Here is a 12,596-nt window from a genome sequence, read left to right on the forward strand (position 1 = left end):
GTGACGTCAACAACTCGTTTCCTATTGGACGAACTATGTCCGTGTTAACAGTGATGGGAGGAATTTACAACGGTACCTCTAGGTGGCGATAGCGGCTTACTTCCTGTGGATAAATAGAGTTTTCATTACCAGAAACACGCACTAGAGGGCGACAGATAATGAAAAAGAAAATGGTTTTGTTCCACAGTTTCAATTGTTTCTATTCTTTCATCTCCCAAACTTCCACCCTGAAATGAAGAGGAATCCTGGACGATCACTTCAGCTTCAGCCTGTAATATATTATTATTATTATCTATATAGCGCCATTATATACATCCGATTATCTGACACATTTGGATCCTTCAGACGGAACCTGAAAACCCATCTCTTCAAACAAGCTTACAGCCTGCCAAGACCCCACTGCCACCTCAACACCGGAGCTACTGCAGCCCCCCAACCTGCTGTCTCCTTCCCCATCCTGTAGAATGACATCAACACCCTATATAAGGTGTGCTTAATTATTAGGCAACTTCCTTTCCTTTGGCAAAATGGGTCAGAAGAGAGATTTGATGGGCTCTGAAAAGTCCAAAATTGTGAGATGTCTTGCAGAGGGATGCAGCAGTCTTGAAATTTCCAAACTTTTGAAGCGTGATCACCGAACAATCAAGCATTTCATGGCAATTAGCCAACAGGGTCGCAAGAAGCGTGTTGGCCAAAAAAGGTGCAAAATAACTGCCCATGAATTGAGGAAAATCAAGCGTGAAGCTGCCAAGATGCCATTCGCCACCAGTTTTGCCATATTTCAGAGCTGCAACGTTACTGGAGTATCAAAAAGCACAAGGTGTGCGATACTCAGGGACATGGCCAAGGTAAGGAAGGCTGAAAAACCACCACCTTTGAACAAAAAACATAAGATAAAACGTCAAGAATGGGCCAAGAAATATCTTAAGACTGATTTTTCAAAGGTTTTATGGACTGATGAAATGAGAGTGACTCTTGATGGGCCAGATGGATGGGCCAGAGGCTGGATCAGTAAAGGGCAGAGAGCTCCACTCCGACTCAGACGCCAGCAAGGTGGAGGTGGGGTACTGGTATGGGCATCTATCATCAAAGATGAACTTGTGGGACCTTTTCAGGTTGAGGATGGAGTGAAGCTCAACTCCCAGACCTACTGCCAGTTTCTGGAAGACAACTTCTTCAAGAAGTGATACAGGAAGAAGTCAGTATCGTTCAAGAAAAACATGATTTTCATGCAGGAAAATGCTCCATTACATGCATCCAACTACTCCACAGCGTGGCTGGCCAGTAAAGGTCTAAAAGAAGAAAAAATAATGACATGGCCCCCTTGTTCACCTCATCTGAACCCCATAGAGAACCTGTGGTCCATCATAAAATGTGAGATCTACAGGGAGGGAAAACAGTACACCTCTCGAAACAGTGTCTGGGAGGCTGTGGTGGCTGCTGCACGCAATGTTGATCGAAAACAGATCAAGCAACTGACAGAATCTATGGATGGAGGCTGCTGAGTGTCATCATAAAGAAAGGTGGCTATATCGATCACTAATTTTTTGGTTTTTGCTTTTGCATGTCAGAAATGTTTATTTCTAAATTTTGTGCACTGATATTGGTTTACCTGGTGAAAATAAACAAGTGAGATGGGATTATATTTGGTTTTTATTAAGTTACCTAATAATTCTGCCAGGGCCATAACTACAACCGGGGCAGCTGGGGCACTGCCCCGGGGCCCCAACCACCCAAGGGGCCCCAAACTGATGGTAAAAAATTGTATTTTAATACTTTAATTTCTCATAAAATACCCAGCTCCTATATTCCTGTCAGACAATGTCACCCGGAGGACAGGAGAGACTATCATTTCAATAATTTCCAGGAGCTCAATGAATGGAAACCTGCACTGGGCTGGAGAGTCTCATAGCACAAGATTTGTAACAATATGTTAGTCTGGAGATCACAGAGAGTTGGCAAGGCCGGCACAGTGCACACTGACTAACAAACTCTCAGCATCATTGAGAGGAGACAGTCTCAGCAGACACATATCTCTGTGACAAACTGTGAGAAGCCCTGCTATTTAATAAACATATACAGTTATTTGAAAATTGTGCAATATTTGGAATTATTCACCTTATTAATTTTCTAAACATATTCACTGAATATTTAACTTCTAAAACTTGCATCATAAACACCTAAATCTATTAAAGGTCTTGCGGAACGTGGTGAAGCCTGTGTGCTGTATACAACAATGCATAGCAGGCTTCACCGCGTTCCGCACAACCTCTAGTGATTGAAATGTTTAGGGGCCCTACTATGACGTTTTGCCCCGGAGCCCCGAAGTTTATAGTTACGGCCAGGGGTGGATAAAGAGTAGCAAGGGCCCCGGGCAGTTTAGAAGGCGCGGGCCCTCCCCCCACACACACACACACCTGATGTATCACATGTCACATGATCCCCTGTGATAGATCATGTGATAGTTCACGTGAAATTAATTTGGCACAATATTAATTATAATAATTTTTTTTAGGCTGTGTGCCCACTATGCGTTTTTTAAGCGTTTCCGCAGCGGCAATTCCGCTGCAGAAATGCTTAAAAACGCTTGGTAGAAGGTCTGCCATGTTCCCCAATGATAATCCGCATGTGATGTGCACATGCTGCGGAAATTTCCGCTGCGGATTATCATTGCGGAAAAAAATGCAACACTACCAATTATTTTGCGGAAGCGCGGCGTTTTCGCCACCATTGACTTGCATTGGAACGCATGGATTACGCATCACTGTATATGTAAATGCGCATGCCATGCGTTCCAATGTGCGGATGGTACCCGGGTGTGGAGGACAGGAGACTCTCCTCCGGACCCGGGTACCATAGAACCTGTAAAAAAAAGAATAAAATAAAAAATATTATATTTACCTTCTGATGGCCCCCGGTGTCTTTATCCGATGCGTCCTGGCTTGCCAGCAGCTCGCGATGGTCTGAAAAGGACCTGCCGTGACGTCATTTAGTCATGTGACATCGGCAGGCCATCAAAAGGTAAGTATATATTTATTTTTTATTATTTACCATTCTTTTACGGTCACACTATATAAATCCATGCCGTTTGCATGGATTTATATAGTGTGACCAAGTTGTCAAGCACTTTCCAAGTGATGCTAAAATCGCTTGGAAAGCGCTTGTCAACCCGCATGCGAAAATGCATGTGAAGAACGCTTCATTTCCGCATGTCCCTGGCAGGAAAAACGCATGTACAATCCGCATGTACAATCCGCATGCGTTTTTTATGCCAGGGAGATGCAGAAACGCTAAAAAAAAATCCGGAGCATCGTGGGCACATAGCCTTACATTAATTAGATGACTCAATATTGAGCACACGTAGCCATCTATACACAGCGGGAGGCCGCACATAGCCATCTATACACAGCGGGAGGCCGCACATAGCCATCTATACACAGCGGGAGGCCACACATAGCCATCTATACACAGCGGGAGGCCGCACGTAGCCATCTATACACAGCAGGAGGCCGCATGTAGCCATCTATACACAGCAGGGGGCCGCACGTAGCCATCTATACACAACGGGAGGCCGTACGTAGCCATCTATACACAGCAGGAGGCCGCATGTAGCAATCTATACATAGCAGGAGGCCACACGTAGCCATCTTTACACAGCAGGGGGCCGCACGGTGCCATCTATACACAGCAGGGGGCCGCACGGCGCCATCTATACACAGCAGGGGGCCGCACGGTGCCATCTATACACAGCAGGGGGCCGCACGGTGCCATCTATACACAGCATGGGGCCGCATGGTGCCATCTATACACAGCAGGGGGCCGCACGTAGCCATCTATACACAGCGGGAGGCCGCACGGCACCATCTATACACAGCGGGAGGCCGCACAGCGCCATCTATACTCAGTAGGAGGCCGCACGCAGTCACGCACACACACAAACATATACATACATACACGCATAAACACATTTGAAACACAAAAATACATATAAACAGACATCACACAATGATATCTGCCTGCACACACACACACACACTCAATCTCACAAACTCTCACACACTCACACACACTCACCATCCCCCGGCTCGGCTCCAGTCCTCCTGCTCCTCTCCGGTGCAGCAGTGCAGGCCGGGCGCGCACTTGCGTGATGTCACAGCTAGGAGACACGGCCGCGCACAGGGCCGTGTCTGCTAGAAGTGACGCGGCAGGGCCAGCACAGGGAAATTAACTGCTGCAGTGCTGGCCCGGCCAAAGAAGTAGCGGCCGTAAGCCGCTGCTGGAGGAGCGGTTCGGGGCCCCCCCGCCACTCTCTACCGGTTGGTGACGGGGCGCCGCACATATAATGAGGGCAATCTGGCCATAGACACCCCGGAGCCCCGGGCCCCCTGGAGGCGCGGGGCCCCGAGCGGTAGCCCAGATTGCCCTCATTATAATCCGCCTATGATTCTATCTATCAATCTATCTATCTATTATATATTTAATATGTTTCTAACATCCATTTATCTATATCTGTAAATAAGATTGCTTTATTAGTTTGTAAACTAGCTTTAAATTACATAAATAATTACAGTATGTAAAAGATGATGTTAAAAATGCATTGTATACGGATGTCATACGGATGCTGGTGAGAAAAAAAATCGCACACTAGCATTACACTTGCATAACATAAGATCAGCCATACGGATTCCATACGGAACTTTTTTTGAGCAACATCGTATCGATTATTTTATACTCGATTATGAGCAAGCCCTTGGAGCAAGACAAAATAGACATAATTTTACACAAAACCCCAAAAATGGGCTGGACAAAATTGTTGGCACCCTCAACTTAATATTTGGTTGCACACCCTATGGAATAAATAACTGCATCAATCGCTTGACAAATCCCCGGGCCCGGATGATATACACCCACGAGTACTGCAGGAATTAAGTAACGTCATAGATAGACCATTATTTTTAATCTTTAAAGATTCCATAATAACAGGGTCTGTACCACAGGACTGGCGTATAGCAAATGTGGTGCCAATATTCAAAAAGGGGACAAAAAATGAACTTGGAAATTATAGGCCAGTAAGCTTAACCTCTACTGTGGGTAAAATCCTGGAGGGTTTCCTAAGAGATGCTATACTAGAGTATCTGAAGAAGAATAAACTCATGACCCAATATCAACATGGGTTTACGAGGGACCGTTCCTGTCAAACTAATCTGATCAGCTTTTATGAGGAGGCCAGTTCCGGACTGGACCAAGGAAATGCAGTGGATGTTGTGTATATGGACTTTTCAAAAGCTTTTGATACGGTTCCACACAAAAGGTTGATACATAAAATGAGAACAATGGGGATAGGGGAAAATATATGTATGTGGGTTAAGAATTGGCTCAGTGATAGGAAACAAAGGGAGGTTATTAATGGAAAACACTCAGACTGGGTCACAGTTAACAGTGGGGTACCACAGGGGTCAGTATTGGGCCCCCTTCTTTTTAACATATTTATTAATGACCTTGTAGGGGGCATACAGAGTAATATTTCAATATTTGCAGATGACACTAAACTCTGCAGGGTAATCAATACAGAGGAGGACAATTTTATATTACAGGAGGATCTATGTAAACTAGAAGCTTGGGCTGATAAATGTCAAATGAGCTTCAATGGGGATAAATGTAAGGTAATGCACTTGGGCAGAGGAAATAAAATGTATAATTATATGCTTAATTGTAAAACACTGGGCAAAACTGTCACTGAAAAAGACCTGGGTGTATTGGTGGACGACAAGCTCACGTTTAGTGGCCAGTGTCAGGCAGCTGCTTCAAAGGCAAATAAAATAATGGGATGCATTAAAAGAGGCATAGATGCTGATGAGGAGAAGATAATTTTACCTCTATGCAAGTCATTAGTGCGACCACACTTAGAATACTGTGTACAGTTCTGGTCTCCAGTGTATAAGAAAGACATAGCTGAACTAGAGAGGGTGCAGAGAAGAGCGACCAAGGTTATTAGAGGACTGGGGGGTCTGCAATACCAAGACAGGTTATTACACTTGGGGTTATTTACTGTGGAAAAACGAAGGCTTAGGGGTGATCTTATTACTATGTACAAGTATATGAGGGGACAGTACAAAGACCTTTCTACTGATCTTTTTACTCTGAGGCCTGAGACGGGGACAAGGGGGCATCTTCTACGTCTGGAGGAAAGAAGGTTTAATCATAATCACAGACGGGGATTCTTTACTGTAAGAGCAGTGAGACTATGGAGCTCTCTGCCGCATGATGTTGTAATGAGTGATTCACTACTAACATTTAAGAAGGGCCTGGATGCCTTTCTTGAAAAGTATAATATTACAGGTTATATATACTAGATTCCTTGATAGGGCGTTGATCCAGGGAACTAGTCTGATTGTCGTATGGATTCGGGAAGGAATTTTTTCCCCAATGTGGAGCTTAGTGTTTGCCACATGGTTTTTTTTTTGCCTTCCTCTGGATCAATATGTTAGGCTATGGGTTGAACTAGATAGACTTAGTCTTCCTTCAACCTTAAAACTATGTTACTATGTTCCTATGTATAACCATCAACAAGCTTCTTACACCTCTCAACTGGAATTCTGGACTACTCTTTTTTGCAAAAATCCTGGCAGAGTGCAGTACATAAAGAATACCTTTTTGCTAAATAAAGGTATATAGAGAAATGTTTAATATTTAAATATGTACTATTTATTTTATTTTTTATTTTATTACATTTCTTGGAGTACCCCTTTAAGGCCAAAAGCAGTTGTGTCCATAAGGGGTTAGAAGAGCATTCATGTCCAGTGCATTGTTGTAGGTGATTGTCGGTTGTGAGGTCACGGAATGTTGTGACGCTGATATATAAGCAGCTGCCGGACGGAACTCCTCTGAGGGTTTCAGTTAGTGGAGTGTGAGTAGCATCATGTATATCAGCTCCTGATTTATATCCTATAATATCCCTTGTTTCTGTGTCTCTCGCTCCCCATTTCCCTCATTCTCTAATAATATCTCAACCTTTGTTTCGATAATGAGCAAAATGTGTCATTAATCCAACCGGCCTTCTCTCTTTGTATCCACCGTCCATACATGCGACCAATACAGTTCAATGTATAGATTAGATATAATTAGGAATATAGAAATAACTGCCATAAATCTTTATTTTTTACTGTTTTTTACCAGTTACATAATATTTAGAGGGTCTTAGGGGTAAGGTTTTTCCTTGTGGAGGGCACCAGTTGGCGTGGGGAGACTTATAGGCCAAGTAATGCTCCTCTGGGGAATTTAATATGCAAGATGCCTGTTCAGAGGAAGAGAACAGGAGCTCTAGTGCCTCCTATTGGTGGTAGCTTTGCACTGATAAGAAGCAAAAAGCCCAAAACGCTTGTCTGTAAATGGAGCTTCTGGTTTGGCTTTTATCCCAAGTCATGTGTCAAGGCTCATTAAAGGGTCAATAGTGACTTTTAGGATTGCTACCTCCAATAGATGGTACTAGAGCTCCTGTCCTCTTCCTCTGTGAACAGGCTATTTGCTTGATATTTAGATAATTACATTGATATCTTATATAAGGTTTTGACTTAGGATAAAGAATCTAAGAGGGTTGTACAAGGTTTGAAAAATTCTGTCTTGTTTTTTTGAAAAACAGCGCCACACCTGTCTGTTGGTTGTGTCTGGTATTACAGTTCAGTTCTATTCACTTCTGTGAAGACAAGTTGCCAAACACAAGCCGTGCACAGGTGTGGTGCTGTTTTTGGAAGAAAGCAGTTATGTTTTTCTATTACTGCACAATCCCTTAAAGCACCATTTCATGGACACTGGATTGGGTGCAGGTTTTGTCACTTCCGACAGTTACTGTTGTTCTTGGTGATTAGTGATCCATGGAATGGGATGATGACATCACACAGTGACATCATGGTAACTGCTGAGGGGACACTCACTTGAGGGTGCAGTCAGCAGTGAAGTGTAAGTGAACTTTGTATTAGTCTCTTTTTATGTCCTTTATTATGTCCTGGTAGTTTCTCCTGTATCTATAGGGATTAACCCTGTAATGTCAGGATGTCACTTCCATGTCCTTATAGATTTCTATTCTCAGTTAATGAGCTGAGGTGTCAGTGACCGACCCTCCCCCTTCAATTCTTCACAAATATCAAAACAGGAATGAGATACAATGTCTGCTATAATTCTTTATTTCTCTATCATTTTAGGGTTTTATAGTTACAGAGCGCGTTTATAGAGAGGAGAATGAGGTAAATGCTTACTTATCCTAAATCTGCAATTTCTCTGGTAGAGTAGGGCCACTTGATGGCGGAGAGTCACCTTCCATGTCACCCATAGTCTCCTGCCATTCTGCTTCCCACAGGGAAACATTGAAGCTTGTGAGGAAGGAGAATGGCCGGTGACTCTGTATTACCGCCAAGCATTAGCCAAAGGCCAAGTTCAGATGTAGCAGATTTATAGTGTCCACATTTTTGGAAATTCATTCATAGGGGGAGAAATTCACCCTAAGCCCCCTTCACATGTCCGTATAATACCAATACTGGAAAAAACGTTATGAGTGTCATCAGTGAGCCATCAATGAGCAGCGTGTCACCCATGTGTCATCAGTGAGCCATAAGTGTGCCACCCATGTGTCATCAGTGAGCCATCAGTGTGTCACCCATGTGTCATCAGTGAGCCATAAGTGTGTCACCCATGTGTCATCAGTGAGCCATAAGTGTGTCACCCATGTGTCATCAGTGAGCCATCAGTGTGTCACCCATGTGTCATCAGTGAGCCATCAGTGTGTCACCCATGTGTCATCAGTGAGCCATAAGTGTGTCACCCATGTGTCATCAGTGAGCCATAAGTGTGTCATCAGTGTGTCATCAGTGAGCCATAAGTGTGTCACCCATATGTCATCAGTGAGCCATCAGTGTGTCACCCATGTGTCATCAGTGAGCCATAAGTGTGTCACCCATGTGTCATCAGTGAGCCATCAGTGTGTCACCTGCATGCCATCAGTGTCATCAATGTATCACCCGTGTGCCATCCATGTGACATCCGTTTTTCTCCACTAAGGCTTAAGAAAAATTAGTTCCAAAGCTTCTCCTATATTTGCAATGTTAAACACGGACAGTTCACGGACGGCACACGGATGACACATGGATGCCATCTGTCTGCTGTACGTGTCTTACACGGACCCATAGACTAGTATTGGCCCGTGTCATCTGTGCTGCTGGTAAAACATGGACATGTGAGCAGTCCTATAGGTTATAATGGGTATGTGTGGATACGTGTCTCCAATACGTGTGAAAATGGATGTGATACATACCGGTGACACATACATGTGAAGGGGGCCTTACACTGCGACAGTTTCTGGCATACAAAAGTTGTACATTTTAGTGACCATCGATAATCTTGTGTTATCGGCTATGGAGCGGATACAATCATTTCTAATAGTCTTCCTTCCTCTTCAATAGGATGAATATAGCAGAGGAGGAGGATGAGGAGTTTGATGAACATCTATTCGAGCTGTATGTATATCATATAATTGGGATTATTGATTCTCCTAGACTCTACCTGTAATAATCCACCGCAGAGATGTTCATTATCAGTCTGCATTGGTTATATTAAGGCTCAATAGTATAATTTATCTTCCTACCATTATGGTGAATGTGTATCTGTAATATTATTCATTCTTTCTCTTGTCTTTTTCTTTAATAGATGGCTGTGGCGGGTGCAGAAATGGAAGCCAGGATTTGAGTAATTATCTTATTACATCTTCCTTCCACATTCATATAGGACTAGTATGTGTACCAGTAAGGGGAGGACTCCATAGTGATGATACCAGTAAGGGGAGGACTCCATAGTGATGATACCAGTAAGGGGAGGAACTCCATAGTGATGATACCAGTAAGGGGAGGACTCCATAGTGATGATACCAATAAGGGGAGGACTCCATAGTGATAATACCAGTAAGGGGAGGAACTCCATAGTGATGATACCAGTAAGGGGAGGACTCCATAGTGATGATACCAGTAAGGGGAGGAACTCCATAGTGATGATACCAGTAAGGGGAGGACTCCATAGTGATGATACCAATAAGGGGAGGACTCCATAGTGATGATACCAGTAAGGGGAGGACTCCATAGTGATGATACCAGTAAGGGGAGGACTCCATAGTGATGATACCAGTAAGGGGAGGACTCCATAGTGATGATACGAATAAGGGGAGGACTCTATAGTGATGATACCAGTAAGGGGAGGACTCCATAGTGATGATACCAATAAGGGGAGGACTCCATAGTGATGATACCAGTAAGGGGAGGACTCCACAGTGATGATACCAGTAAGGGGAGGAACTCCATAGTGATGATACCAGTAAGGGGAGGACTCCATAGTGATGATACCAATAAGGGGAGGACTCCATAGTGATGATACCAGTAAGGGGAGGAACTCCATAGTGATGATACCAGTAAGGGGAGGACTCCATAGTGATGATACCAGTAAGGGGAGGAACTCCATAGTGATGATACCAGTAAGGGGAGGACTCCATAGTGATGATACCAATAAGGGGAGGACTCCATAGTGATGATACCAGTAAGGGGAGGACTCCATAGTGATGATACCAGTAAGGGGAGGACTCCATAGTGATGATACCAGTAAGGGGAGGACTCCATAGTGATGATACGAATAAGGGGAGGACTCTATAGTGATGATACCAGTAAGGGGAGGACTCCATAGTGATGATACCAATAAGGGGAGGACTCCATAGTGATGATACCAGTAAGGGGAGGACTCCACAGTGATGATACCAGTAAGGGGAGGACTCCATAGTAATGATACCAGTAAGGGGAAGACTCCATAGTGATGATACCAGTAAGGGGAGGAACTCCATAGTGATGATACCAGTAAGGGGAGGAACTCCATAGTGATGATACCAATAAGGGGAGGACTCCATAGTGATGATACCAATAAGGGGAGGACTCCATAGTGATGATACCAGTAAGGGGAGGACTCCACAGTGATGATACCAGTAAGGGGAGGACTCCATAGTAATGATACCAGTAAGGGGAGGACCCCACAGTGATGATACCAGTAAGGGGAGGACTCCACAGTGATGATACCACTAAGGAGAGGACTCCATAGTGATGATACCAGTAAGGGGAGGACTCCACAGTGATTATACCAATAAGGGGAGGACTCCACAGTGATGATATCAGTAAGGGGAGGACTCCATAGTGATGATACCAGTAAGGGGAGGACTCCACTGTGATTATACCAATAAGGGGAGGACTGCACAGTGATGATATCAGTAAGGGGAGGACTCCATAGTGATAATATCAGTAAGGGGAGGACTCCACAGTGATGGTACCAATAAGGGGAGGACTCCATAGTGATGATATCAGTAAGGGTTGGACTCCATAATGATGATACCAGTAAGGGGAGGACTCCATAGTGATGATACCAGTAAGGAGAGGAACTCCATAGTGATGATACCAGTAAGGGGAGGACTCCATAGTGATGATACCAATAAGGGGAGGACTCCACAGTGATGATACCAGTAAGGGGAGGACTCCATAGTGATGATACCAATAAGGGGAGGACTCCATAGTGATGATACCAGTAAATGGAGGACTCCATAGTGATGCTACCAGTAAGGGGAGGACTCCATAGTGGTAATACCAGTAAGGGGAGGACTCCACAGTGATTATACCAATAAGGGGTGGACTCCATAGTGGTGGTATCATGGCATTACTGCTCTCGCTCATGGGCATTTACAATGTTTCCATAGGAAGGATAAAATTGCTTTCAATAATAAAGAATTTAGACCCTGTTGAATTCTTCATACTGTTCCTCATTCCTTTTCTTCATGGAATAACATTGAGGTCATGAGCAAATTACAGTAATGCGGAAAATGTATCCGGACTCTTGACCGACCAAATGTTGTCTTGGAGCCCTAGATTAATGTATAGTCGCACTGTGTAATACAGTCTATGTGAACGCAGAGCTATAGAGATCCTGGAGTTTATGTCCATGTGGTAATCTGAGGGACAGGTTATATAGATAATGGCCCCCGATTCATCACCACCTTTCTCTCTACTTTTGTTGTTTTCACCCAATTCGTTATTCTATTTGCGCCTTTTTTAAGTCTATTTTACATGTGCTCGCCTTTTTTGTTTTCCTCTTTGTGGCTGTAGTTTAGCAATTCCAGATGTTTTCGTCTGATTCAACAATTGTGACTTTCTAAAAGTCATAAAATTTGGCACAATTTCACTCTAGTCTCCCCTTTCCGTCTGGTGTATTTTTGAGTATATCAAAATATGGGACCAAACTTTGCAAAAGTAGTTCAAGAGAGGAAAAAAGCCCATTTTGGACTTTGCGACAAATTCATTAATCACGTACATTATTTTTGATGAATTTGATGCCAAAACTGCAATTAATACCACAAGACAAAAAAGGAAAAAAAGTGTCTTAAAAAAAAGCCAGAAATGTTGAGCCAATGTGTTAATGATTCTAACCAGAGCTGTGTGTTCTTTTATAGGAGTGATTTATTTCAAAAAGCTTCCCGCGTCCCTACTCTGGAGACAATTTAGTAAGTTGGTGTAATAAACAGGGTCATA

General features: G+C 43.6%; 1 long non-coding RNA gene across 1 annotated transcript; it reads left to right on the forward strand.

The window, feature by feature from the left end:
• Positions 1–29: 29 nt before the first annotated feature.
• On the forward strand, positions 30–12,576 carry LOC141153604 (uncharacterized). The gene is made up of 4 exons (XR_012247326.1): positions 30–1,523; positions 9,453–9,506; positions 9,697–9,735; positions 12,518–12,576. It is a non-coding gene; the product is annotated as an uncharacterized lncRNA (long non-coding RNA).
• Positions 12,577–12,596: the final 20 nt, after the last annotated feature.

This window comes from Phyllobates terribilis, unplaced genomic scaffold (assembly GCF_046119375.1).
Source record: "Phyllobates terribilis strain yellow unplaced genomic scaffold, ASM4611937v1 Scaffold_7__3_contigs__length_470593459, whole genome shotgun sequence".
Taxonomy (NCBI): Eukaryota; Metazoa; Chordata; class Amphibia; order Anura; family Dendrobatidae; genus Phyllobates; species Phyllobates terribilis.